The following is a 12,436-nucleotide window of genomic DNA, read 5'->3' as shown; positions in this document are numbered from 1 at the left end:
CTACTCTATGTGATAACATTGTGATAAATGGACAACTACCTTCTTGGATTCATTTATCAACACTGAAGGTTGGAATCTAGAGGTCTGGCTATCAGAATACCTACTTACAGTTAGACAAGAACAATTCCAGGGGTCAGCACCTATTGGGAGGTCTCCGGGGCAAGCAACTTAGTTTTATTTTCCTTTATCTAGTGAATGGAGGAATGGCAGCAGTCTGTCTTGTTTGTGGTCTAGTAGCATGAGAATCCAGAGAAGGCAATGGCACCCCACTCCAGTACTCTTGCCTGGAAAATCCCATGGATGGAGGAGCCTGGTAGGCTGTAGTTCATGGGGTTGCGGAGAGTCGGACACGACTGAGTGACTTCACTTTCACTTTTCACTTTCATGCATTGGAGAAGGAAATGGCACCCCACTCCAGTGTTCTTGCCTGGAGAATCCCAGGGACGGGGGAGCCTGGTGGGCTGCCGTCTATGGGGTCGCACAGAGTCGGACACGACTGAAGCAACTTAGCAGCAGCAGCAGCAGCAGCATGAGAATTTGTCCAGCTTCTTTGCACGTGATTCTTGTACTATTTCCACCGGTACCTGGTCTGCATGGTTTGCCCCAGCACAAGTGTCAGGTTTCCAGTGGAGGGGCCTGAGTTGGATTCATTAGTCCAGTAGCTGCCTCTCCAGCCAGAAAAATATTTCTTGGAAGCAACATAATTTCTTATTTTTATCTGTGAAGGGCACTGTGCAGAATTCCAGTGTGAAGGTGAGCCCGCTTTAATGCAATCTCTGTTAGCAGAGAATTAAAATGAACGCCCGGGAGGCATCTGAAAATAGGCCATCTTTGAGTTCAGTTTTATTGATCGGTAATAACGTCTCATCTCCAGTTCACAAGGAGCAGTCTCAGAGGATAACCTGAACCTGCCTCGATCTCAGCTTGGTGGGGGTTCGATTCTCCTTTAACCCTCACAAAAGGACCACTCAGTTCAGCACTATAGAATGCCACCTCTTTTCACTGGAAAGTCCCTTCAGTGTGGCATGATGCTCGATAAAATACAATGCCAGTACTTTCATATCTATGTAGAAACAGAATTCATTTATGCTAAAACACTGGGCCAAGGTCAAGCTGGGGGCAGGTGAAGATTTACAGAGATTTGTAGTGTAGTATCGTTAGTCACTCAGTCATGTCCGATTCTGCAACCCTATGGACTGTAGCCTGCCAGGCTCCTCTGTGCGTGGAGTTTTCCAGGGAAGAGTACTGGAGTGGGTTGCCATTCCCTTCTCCAGTAAGTCATTTGTACTTCTACTTAAAAAGAATAGTCTCTAATACATTTATTATTGCTGCTGATTCTATAATATATCTGTAGGAAAAAACATCAGTTCTACCTCTACATTGTACAGCTACACAGGTGCCCACATGAATGATCAAGCAGGGCAAAGCTCATGGAGTGTGGTGCATGCTACAAATCCCCAACAGGGACCCCAGGGGCTGGGAGTGGGAAAAACTATCCATAAAAACATTCATCAAGCCTGAGACATGAGGCTGGGCAGGTGAGTGCATCAAGAATATTAAAACTGTCACCCTCAACAAAAGCCACTAATAAAACACGTGAAATATCTAGGCTACATGGGAGGCATTCATCTATAGACTGGGGCAATCGCAGGATGCACAGTACCTGAAAGAGACCAGGGGATCAGCAAACGTTAATCCTCTTCCCTTCTGTCCTTAACCTCATCTCTGCAACTAATTAGCTGTGTGCCCTCAGGCAAGTCAATGGAAATGCTGGAATAGAGAAAGAACACACCCATGCCACCTGCAAGGCATCTGGACCTGGTGTACCTCACCCCTTTGCTGCTGCTGCTGCTGCTGCTAAGTCGCCTCAGTCGTATCCGACTCTGTGCGACCCCATAGACGGCAGCCCACCAGGCTTCCCGTCCCTGGGATTCTCCAGGCAAGAACACTGGAGTGGGTTGCCATTTCCTTCTCCAATGCATGAAACTGAAAAGTGAAAGTGAAGTCGCTCAGTCATGTTCGACTCTAGCGACCCCATGGACTGCAGCCTACCAGGCTCCTCCGTCCATGGGATTTTCCAGGCAAAAGTACTGGAGTGGGGTGCCATTGCCTTCTCCCCCTTACCCCTTTATTGGCCCCCAAAGTCCTTTAAAACCTTGTCATTGTGAAGCAGAGGTTTTTGTCTTCTGCATTGTTTTAATGTGGGACTAACTTCCTGTGGACTTCACTGGTGGCTCAGACAGTAAAGCGTCTGTGTACAATGCGGGAGACCCAGGTTCAATCCCTGGGTGGGGAAGATACCCTGGACAAGGAAATGGTAACCCACTCCAGTACTCTTGCCTGGAAAATCCCATGGATGGAGGATCCTGTTAGGCTACAGTCCATGGGGTTGCAAAGAGTTGGACATGACTGAGCAACTTCACTTCACTTCACCTTCCTGTCCAAGAACTTGTCATTCATTTCATCATATGGACACTGAATGATTGTGAAAGACAAGCTGCAATCATAGACCTCTGCAATCATTTTGTAGAGGGCCTTTAGGGCCCCAGAATTTCAGAGCCAGAGGAGACCCGGGTCGTTGAGCCCACCCCCATTACTTGAGGGCCCTAAGATGAAGTGATATGCAGAAAGGAGGAAGCTCACAGTGCCAGGTTCCTTTCACACCCAACCCAAGGCTCTTCCAAAATAGCACGTGGCCTTCCCTCCTCACTCCTAAGACACAGGTATGAATGTGCTTTCTGTTCAATTACACCTAGATTTGAAGTAAATCAAATCTACTGAACAGCAATGCTAGCTATGACAAACACTAAGCATGTAATTGACATAAATTTTGTTTGATTTTCTTGAGCTTAATTTCTGGTGGGTTGGATGGCCCACTTTCTTGAAAAAGCTGATCAGAAACACCTGATTCTTAGGTGCACTCTTTTTCTTGAGTCTGCTATGGATGGGATATTTGTGTCCCTCCAAAATTCGTATGATGAAACCCTAACCCCCACAGTGATGGTGTTCAGAGGTGGAGTCCTGGGAAGGTGATCAGGTCAGGGTGGCGGAGCCGTCATGACTGGGATTAGTGTCCTTATACGTAACTGGGAAGCTAGCTTGCCCTTCTGCCTTATGAAGACATACTGACTAAATGTCCATTTACGATCCAGGAAGCAGGCTGCAACAGCCACCTAATCGTGGACTTCTCAGCCTCCCAAATTGTAAGAAATAAATTCCCATTAGTCAGCTACACAGTCTGTGGTATTTTTCTTACAGCATCCAAGACAGCTTTGAAGGGGAAATGAAGGGCAGATTTGGGAGTATGTGTGGGGAGTGGGGGCCACTGTGATGCTCTCTTCCCTCCTCTATCTCCTTGAGTGACATCTCCAAAGAGCCAGGTACAAATTTAGAAGTCAGAAAGATAATAACAAGTATCATATATTAACACATGTATGTGCAATATAGAAAAATGGTGCAGATGAACCTATTTGCAGAGCAGAAACAAAGACACAGATATAGAGAACAAGGACACCAAGGCAGGAAAGGAGGGGTGGGATGAATTGGGAGACCGGGATTGACATATATACACTGCTATGTATAAAATAGATAATTAATGAGAACCTACTGTATATCACAGGGAACTCTACTCAATGCTCTGTGGATCTAAATGGAAAGGAAATCCAAAAAAAGGGATACACACACACACACACACACACATATATACACACATACATCCATATAGCTGATGCACTTTGCAGCAGAAACTTACACAATATTGTAAAGCAACTATACTCCAATAAATTTTTTTTTTACAAAAGAAATGTGGGTACTGATAAGATATCAATGAATGTCAGAACTCCAAATATAGGTGAAAAAGAAAGACTTGTCCTTTAGCATCTCTGTCCAAGAAAAATGTGCAGAAATTTAGCTCAGGTTTGATATAGGATGAGGTGACAGGCAAGTACACCAAAATGAGGGCTTGAGATTTTACGGGCATTTCATTGCTCAATGTCACCCCTGATTCTCATAACAGTGGATAATCCTGTACTGGCTACTTCTAAAATGAATATCTAGGGGACACTGGAGGAGATGGATTAAGCCCTTTACAATCATAAACTTTCCTGAGGCTCACTTTAGCAAGCAATGAAACAGGAGGCGGGTTATTTCCAGATTCCAGCATTCCATGTTCAAAGGCCAGTGGAACCTCAGGGGAAGAATATGCCCCACAAAACAGCATCATCTTTGAACAGGGATGATGTGCTTCTCCTCCTATATCTGTCCTCTTTCATTATTGAAGCATTAAAAATACTCTCTTTGACAGAGGTGGCATGTTTTATTTTTCCAATTAAGTTTCCTTGGGAACTGGTGGAAAGGTGTGTGCGTGGGATGCTCCTAGAGAGAGAAGAAATCTTGAAAGTGTCTTACCTAATGAAGGGATTGTTGGAGAAGGGATTAATAAATTAATAGACAAGACCCACTTATGCTCCAGGACATTGTTTTACAATGTGATTGCTGTTATATAAAACTGACTGAGATAATCTAGGAAGAGCACTTAGAACTGTGTTTGGCGCAGAGTAAACACTCAGTAAATGTTAGTTATTATTATTATTGTTAATAAATGGTTAGGAGAATAACTCCTTCAAAGATGTCCAGAAGAAAGAAGTTTGACTTGGTGAATTATAATACTTCCAAGCAATAAAATTCTATGATTCAATTTTTTCATGTGAAAGTGGGAACTGCAATAATTGTGTTCCCCCACATATCCATTCATCTGACACTTATTGAGCATTCATTGACTGTAGTGATGTCAACAATCTAATTTACTTTCCTGTTTTGTAAGAGGAATAAATAGAAGACCTTTGTAAATAAGATGAAAGGAAAAATTCCACAGCCCTAAAGAGAAAACGCTCTTTTATTTCAGTAGATAGGCTGTAAGCAGAGTTTTTATCTGAAACAAAGCTTCCAAGCAGACTCATAATATTGTGACACCTTGATTCTGTGTTTTGTGCAGAGCTAAAAACAATCCTAGAGTTGGAGCTCTCAAAGGTAAAATTACCAAAAATGCAGAGTCATACTTTAGTACAGTGAAAAGCTCTGAAATCAACATCTATTTGGCAAGTAGAAGGTGCCAAAAAACATTCCATGAAGTGCTTTACCACCAAGGAAATCTATTAAAAATGAGATTAAAAAAAATATCCATATGGTTACTGTATTAGTCTGCTTGGGCCACCACAACAAACACCATAGACTAGGTGGCTTGAGCAATAGAAATTTGTTATAAATACCATAAATACCAGCTGCCTCAGGGACAGTAAGTGGTTCTCATCTCATCTTCATTTTTGTTTCCCTAAACCAGGTGGCCAATTAGTGTGGTCAACATACCAGCAGCTTTCACTTTGTCTATTACAGAACTAGAATGTCATGCTTGAAATTCAAAAGATCAACCCATAAAAATTCTTCACGACTGGGTTGTGGATCATTTTGGTCTCACAGACCTAAAGACCTATGCTCAAAACCTCTAAGTGGCACAAGGGAAAATGGATTTTGGGGACCCCAGAGCTATTGTTCAGGGCTTGCCAAACAAGGTGTGTATGAGTCATTTTGTGAGCAAACTCAGAGTTCTGGAATGGGTCAGCAAAGGGCTAAAAGGAGAATTTCATTTGTCATTTGCCTTCCCTGTTTAAAAAGGGAATAAAAACAGGATAGCCATGAGAAGAAAGTCTGTTAGACACAATGATGAAAAAACCAGAGTTGCATTTGGAAAAATTCAGTTACTCAACTCAAAGATGAGTCCTTACTGACTCTTAGGGACAGAGTGTTGTGTCCCTCCAAAATTCATAGGTGGTGCTGGAGAAGACTCTTGAGAGCCTCTTGGACAGCAAGGAGATCAAACCAGTCCACCCTAAAGGAAATCAACCCTGGATACTCATTGGAAGGACTAATGATGAGGTTGAAGCTCCAATACTTTGGTCACCTGATGAGAAGAGCTGACTCATTGGAAAAGACCCTGATCCTGGGAAAGATTGAAGGCAGGAGGAGAAGGAGGTGACAGGGGATGAGATGGTGACAGGATGAGGTGACAGAAGGAGGTGACAGGGGATGGCATCATCGACTCAATGGACATGGGTTTGAGAAAACTCCAGGAGTTGGCGATGGACAGGGAGGCCTGGGGTGCCTCAGTTCATGGGGTCGCAAAGAGTTGGACAAGACTGAGTAAACTGAACTGAACTGAGGTCATAGGAGTGAGACCCTGATGCTACAGGATTAGTGTCCTTGTGAGAAGAGACTTCAGAGAGCACTTCTCTACTTTTTCTTGCTCTCTCCACCCACACTCCTCACCCTTTTGTGTATGAAAGGCTCTATGAAGACAAAGAGAGAAGACAGCCAACTGCACGCCAGGAAGAGAGCCCTTGCCAGAAACGGAACTGGCTGAAACCTTGACCTTAGACTTCCAGCTTCCAGGACTAGAAGAAAATAAATTTCTGTTGTTTAAGTTGCCTAGTCTGTGAATTTTTTGTTATGGCAGCCCAAGCAGACTGATACACACCTACCATATAGATAGTTACCTTTTTAAAGTATCTTATTTTGAATCTTTTTTTTTTTTTTGCTTTAAAAGAAATCATCGTGTTCACTTGCTATAATTTATTTGAAATTAATTTTTATTGGAGCATAGTTGCTTTATAATGTTGTATAATTCTTTCTTTAGTGGTGACTTCTTTATTTTTTAAATTTATTTTAATTGGGGGGTAATTGCTTTAAAATGTTGTGCTGGTTTCTGCTGTATAACAACATATGGCTTATGAATCGGCCATAAGTATACATGTGTCCCCTCTGTCTTGAGCATTTCTCCCTGTCCCCCATCACACCCCTCTAGGTCAACACAGAGCACTGAGCTGAGTTCCCTGAGCTATACAGTTACTTCCTGCTGGCTATCTATTTTACACATGCAATGGCACCCCGCTCCAGTACTCTTGCCTGGAAAATCCCATGGATGGAGGAGCCTGGTGGGCTGCAGCCCACGGGGTTGTGAAGAGTCAGACACGACTAAGCGACTTCACTTTCATTTTTCACTTTCATGCATTGGAGAAGGAAATGGCAACCCACTCCAGTGTTCTTGCCTGGAGACTCCCAGGGACGCGGAGCCTGGTGGGCTGCCGTCTATGGGGTCACACAGAGTCAGACACGACTGAAGCGACTTAGCAGCAGCAGAGTATATATGCCAATGCTACTTTCTCAATTCGTCCCCTCCTCTCCTTCTCCAACTGTGTCCGAATGTCTGTTCTCTATACTCATATCTCTATTTCTGCCATGCAAATAGATTCATCAGTACCATTTTTCTAGATTCCATATATATGCATTAATATATGATATTTGTTTTTCTCCTTCTGATTTACTTCACTTTGTATAACAGGCTCTATGTTCATCCACCTCACTGCAACTGACTCAAATTCGTTCCTTTTTATGGCTGAGTGAATAACCCCTTTTCCACTCATTCTTTACTGAGTCTTTGAGAAATCTCTTTATTTTTGTTCCCTGAGTTTTTCAGTGTCTTTGCCCTTGTATTATTTACCAATATCCTTCATTCTCTTGACTCCACTCTTATCTCTATGTGTCTATCACTTATCTCTTTCCAAGAGATAAATCAAGAAGAGGTCAGTTACAAAGCATCTCTTCTGGGAAGGCAGCACCATCCTAAGATATCTGTATTGCCTTCTGAGTAGACATCCTGAACCAACAGAGAACATTTAAATGTTATACAGATTTTTAAAAAAGTGATTAATCTCAGCCTGTCTAGCAGTAGGAAATAATTGACCCCCCCCCTTAAAATACCATTTTATGGTTTGTTTTACATGTAGATGGGAAAAAAAAAAAAAACTAGCATCAAGAATTTAGCATATCAAACACAAAATGATAAGCTTTCACTCAGCAATGGCAACCTGAAAACACTTCATCTGTTTTTCCATGACTTTGAATTGAAACCAAGATTTCAAAATATTTTGCTGTGAGTGATGAAGCTGTCTGGACCCAAGTTTCCCATGAAGCCAAGAAACCATCTTATATTAATATAAAATGGCATTTGGAGGGTCTGGTGAAATATAATTACTTTCCTTCACTTTGTATTTTGCCCAAATAATTCTGAGGTGCAACCTACAGACAAGATGGATTTCTTTCTGTACTGCTGCTATAAACTGGTTTTTGTATAGTTTTCATGGGCTTTGTAAATCCTGCTGATACAAATCATAGAAGATTTGTCAACATAAAAGCTACTGAAGAATCATAAGAAATAATTCAAAAGTCATTCTCATTGTTTTATCATCAATTGGATTACAATTACTCACAGGACCAGTGATATTAATGTCAGTTTTTTTTCAGGGTGGCAATGGCGTTTTTTTTTCTTTTTATTAATAGTCAGCCCTTAATGTATCTTATGTGAATAATTAATAGACTTTCTTTAAACTCCTTCAGAAAGCACAATGACAAATGGTGTTATTAACAGTAAGATTCTAAGTGAAGTTATTATTCTCTGTCAATATTCAAATTTAGGCAGAAACTCAAGAGTCAGATCTATCTATTGCATTTTAACTGTGTTCAAAAGGCCTCTGTGTGGATCTTAAGCAGTTGGTAATACTGTACAGGTCATCTGATGTTGAAACTGGATCTCAACTTTTCCTTAAAACATAAACGTATAGATTGAGAGAAAAAAAAGCGTTATCTCCTTGGAAATGGAACCCATGTACTATGGCCTGGTAGATAAAACACTAATTTTTGCTTTTCTCCTGTATAGTGTGTACTAGGTTTTCTTGGATATTAATACGTTTTTTTTTTTCTAAGGCAATCATAGATCTAACATGGCTTGGACCTTGAAAACTCCAGTCTGAGGAAGAATCTTTGACTATTGTTTTCCTTTCATACTTAGGTCTTGCCCTCTCTCCCCAGCACTGCCCCGTGCTCCCCTTCCACCAAAACTTCCTTTTCCTGAGTGCCAGAATGCTCTTATGTTTCATCAATGTTTCAAGAGATTGAATAGTCTCATTCATAGGGGGGAATTTGGTTCTTAGCTGTTTTTAAACTTTCAAAATGGTTGACCTGGCCATTACACCATCATCATTTAGAAGAGATACTTGCTCTTTGAATAACAGGAAGGTTTGAGGTTTGAAAACTCTCTGTTAAGCATTGCTGGGGCTTCCCTGGTGGTCCAGTGGTTATGACTCTGAGCTCCCAATGCAGGGGGTACAGGTTCCATCATCCCTGGTTGAGGGACTAAGATCTCACATGCCACTCGGCATGACCAAACAAACAAACAAACAACCCCCCAAAATCTTATCACTGTGAAGAAAGTAAACATTTTCTAACTAAAGGTAATACTTTAGGAAGAAACACATCATGTGGACTCTGGATACCATCTGCTTGGATAATCTTGGAAGTCCTTATTAGAGCTAATGTTATGGACCAATGTTCATTATGAAGTCTTTCTACAGAGCTTTAAAATCATAGCTATAACTTTAAATGACAACAATAATGCATTATAGTTTTCTTAAGAGAAATCTAAGATTACGATCATGTCCATCATCTTTCCCTACTCACCCTTTACTTAGTCACCCAAACATTTTAATCAGCACTATAAGAGCAGATCTTAAAAACCAGATTGAGTTTAGGTAAAGACCAATGCTAGGCTGGGAAGAAATAAGTTAGAGCTGAAATTCCAGAGGGAGAAAGGAAGGGTTTAATATAGTAAGATATTATTTAAGTTGTAAAGTGAGAAAAAAAGAAGAAAAATGGGCATTTTATTCATTATCTATCTAAATATCTATCTATACAAGTGTGTATGTGTGTGTGTGTGTGTGTGTGTGTGAGTGTGTGTGTGTGCTCTTTTCCTAGGGATGTGATAATCTTAAATAAGTCAGTTTGCCCACTGCTGCAACTAGGCAACTCTTAACCAAAGCAAAGACAATTTAGATTTCCCTAAGGACAGAGAGAAGTCTTGGAGGCAAAATGAAATAAAAGCTGCAACATATAAAAAGCATAATACATGAAGAAAGAGTTAGATTTTCAAATTTCAGAACCAAAGAAATTTGCAAGGCCTTTCTCTTTCTCCCTTCGCACTGTGAGCAGGTATGTACAGAGTCTGGATGTGTTATGCCTGGAGGACATGGTGCAGAAAGGCAGGCAGCTCCCCTGAGCGCGCTGGCCACGTGCCATCACCTGGCTGTTGTCGCTGCTGTTGTTGTTCGGTGGCTAAGTCGTGTCCAACTCTTTGCGACCCCATGGGCTGCAGCGTGCCAGTCTTCCCTGTCCTTCTGTATCTCCCAGAATTTGCTCAAACTCATGTCCATTGAGTTGGTGATGTCATCTTGGCAAAATTAAAATGTAAGAAAATGCTGGGTTCTGGGTGCGAAAGAATATATTTTGGAATTGTCTTTCAAACGTGGATAAACTCTCAACATTGAAAATTTGGAAGGTCGGTAAATTCTCAGTGACAGCTCAGCTCAGTTGTGTTAGAATCAACAGCATTCTATCAGCAGGCCTTGGGAGAAGATAATTAGCACTAAGCCATTTGAGAAGTCAAATTATTTCTTGGTTCCACAAAATTTACGAATGAAGCAAAAAATCTCCTGCAAAGGGACTTCTTCTGTGAGAAGTGCTCACAGAGTGCTCTTTTAGAGTGCTCTTCATTGCCAGTGTAAAGTCTGGACACAAGGAAGTTCTCAGAGATGAGGTGTCAATGTAAAATTAGTTCACTTGTAAATACAGTTTTGAAAACAGCAGGTTCATTAGATGAGATGGGTTAAACTCTCAGGAGAGTATCAGTGGTGAGTGTGTGGTGTGTGGGCTCATCGTTTCCATTAATAAAGTCGGAAGGCACACCTCATTCCTCCTGGAGCTTGATAAAAATACAACTGGGAAAGAAATAAAACTCAACAGTAAAAAGACGCTGAATTCTTTCTGTGAAACTGTGCTTTAGGTGGCCCGAGTGTCCTGATTTCACACCTGTTTTTCTGAGTCGAGAATCACAGCTCTAATTTACCCTGCTACTCAGACATTCCAGCCTGGAAACTTCAGCATCACCCAGAACTGCTTTTTCTGGTTCACTCTCTATGACTGATTTATTAACAAATGGTCTCAATGCTTCCTCAGAAGCAGCTCTCACATCCAGTCACTGTCAGCCACGCTACAACTCATAGTTGATCTGAGGCCTTGTCATCTGGGCTACTTAGCAGACATTTTAAAGACAGTTTTACAAGTACTGCTAATAATGACAAGCAATTGTGCAGTGCTTATTGTTAGCCAAGAGCTGTTCTATGAGCATTCTAGTCTCACAACGATGCTGTGAAATAGGATAGTCTCCTTGTTTCAGAGAGAAGAAAGATGAGAACAGAGAGGTTAAGTAACTTGTCCAAAGTCACACAGCTGGGGAGTGGCAAATCTTGGATTTGAAGTCATGTGGTCTGTCTTCAGAGACTTTTCTCTTAAGGGACTAATGCACACTGGTTCTGTTTTCATTTAACCCATTACTGGTTTTAGTTGTTGCATTTTTTGGGGATAGGTAAAACAGTTAACTGGTTCAAAATTCAAAAGCTACAGAAGGCTACATACTGAAAAATGCATGCAGAAGTCTACTTCCCACCCCAGTTCCTTACTGCAGACTGCTGTTCTGTAGCAATCAGCCAGTTTCTTCAACAGAATCCAAAGCAAATGCTTCCACATTACTATGTTATTTCCTTCCTTTTTTTCCCTCTTACAAAGAGTACACTGGATGAATTTGGCATGTTGCCTTTTCCACTTAACAACATATATTGAAGATCATTCCATATAAGTGCATGAAGAGCTTCCTTGTTATTTTTTTCTTTCTCTTTTTCTGTTTTTGGGTAAAGACTACAGATGGTTGAAAAGAGGGGTGGGCAAGCTTTTCCTGAAAAGGGCCAGATAGTAAATATTTTAGGCTTTATGGGCCTTATGGTCTCTGTCACATATGCTGCTGCTGCTTTTATCTAAAGCTTCAAGAAGATAAAAACATTCTTATCTCAGGGGTCGTTCAAAAACAGGCTGCAGGCCAGATCTGGCCACAGATCACAGTTTGCTAGGACTTTCCTGGTGGCTCAGATGGTAAAGAATTTGCCTGTAATGTGGGAGACCTGGGTTTGATCCCTGGGTTGGGAAGATTCCCTGGAGGAGGGCATGGCAACCCACTCCAGTATTCTTGCCTAGAGAATCCCCATGGACAGAGGAGCCTGGCAGGCTACAGTCCATGGGGTTGCAAAGAGTTGGATATGACTGAGCGACTAAGCACAGCACAGTTTGCTAATCTTTGCACCAAATGGGCTCTTACCTTGCCACCCTGTAGCCTACCCTCCTTCACTCTGGCCCCTTCGTTGCCATTCAGAAAGAGCTCTCTTCCTATCTTACAGAGCTGATGCTGCCACTCCACGGCAGCTCCCTGCTTCCAGCAGGGGGA

General features: G+C 41.8%; 1 protein-coding gene across 3 annotated transcripts in view; it reads right to left on the bottom strand.

Annotated features, from left to right (window-relative positions):
* The window catches only part of SLC24A2 (solute carrier family 24 member 2), a 292,349-nt gene that overhangs the window by 32,044 nt on the left and 247,869 nt on the right, over positions 1 to 12,436 (bottom strand). The window lies entirely within an intron of this gene.

Source organism: Bos javanicus, chromosome 8, assembly GCF_032452875.1.
Source record: "Bos javanicus breed banteng chromosome 8, ARS-OSU_banteng_1.0, whole genome shotgun sequence".
Taxonomy (NCBI): Eukaryota; Metazoa; Chordata; class Mammalia; order Artiodactyla; family Bovidae; genus Bos; species Bos javanicus.
This window is presented reverse-complemented; position numbering and strand designations above follow the sequence as displayed.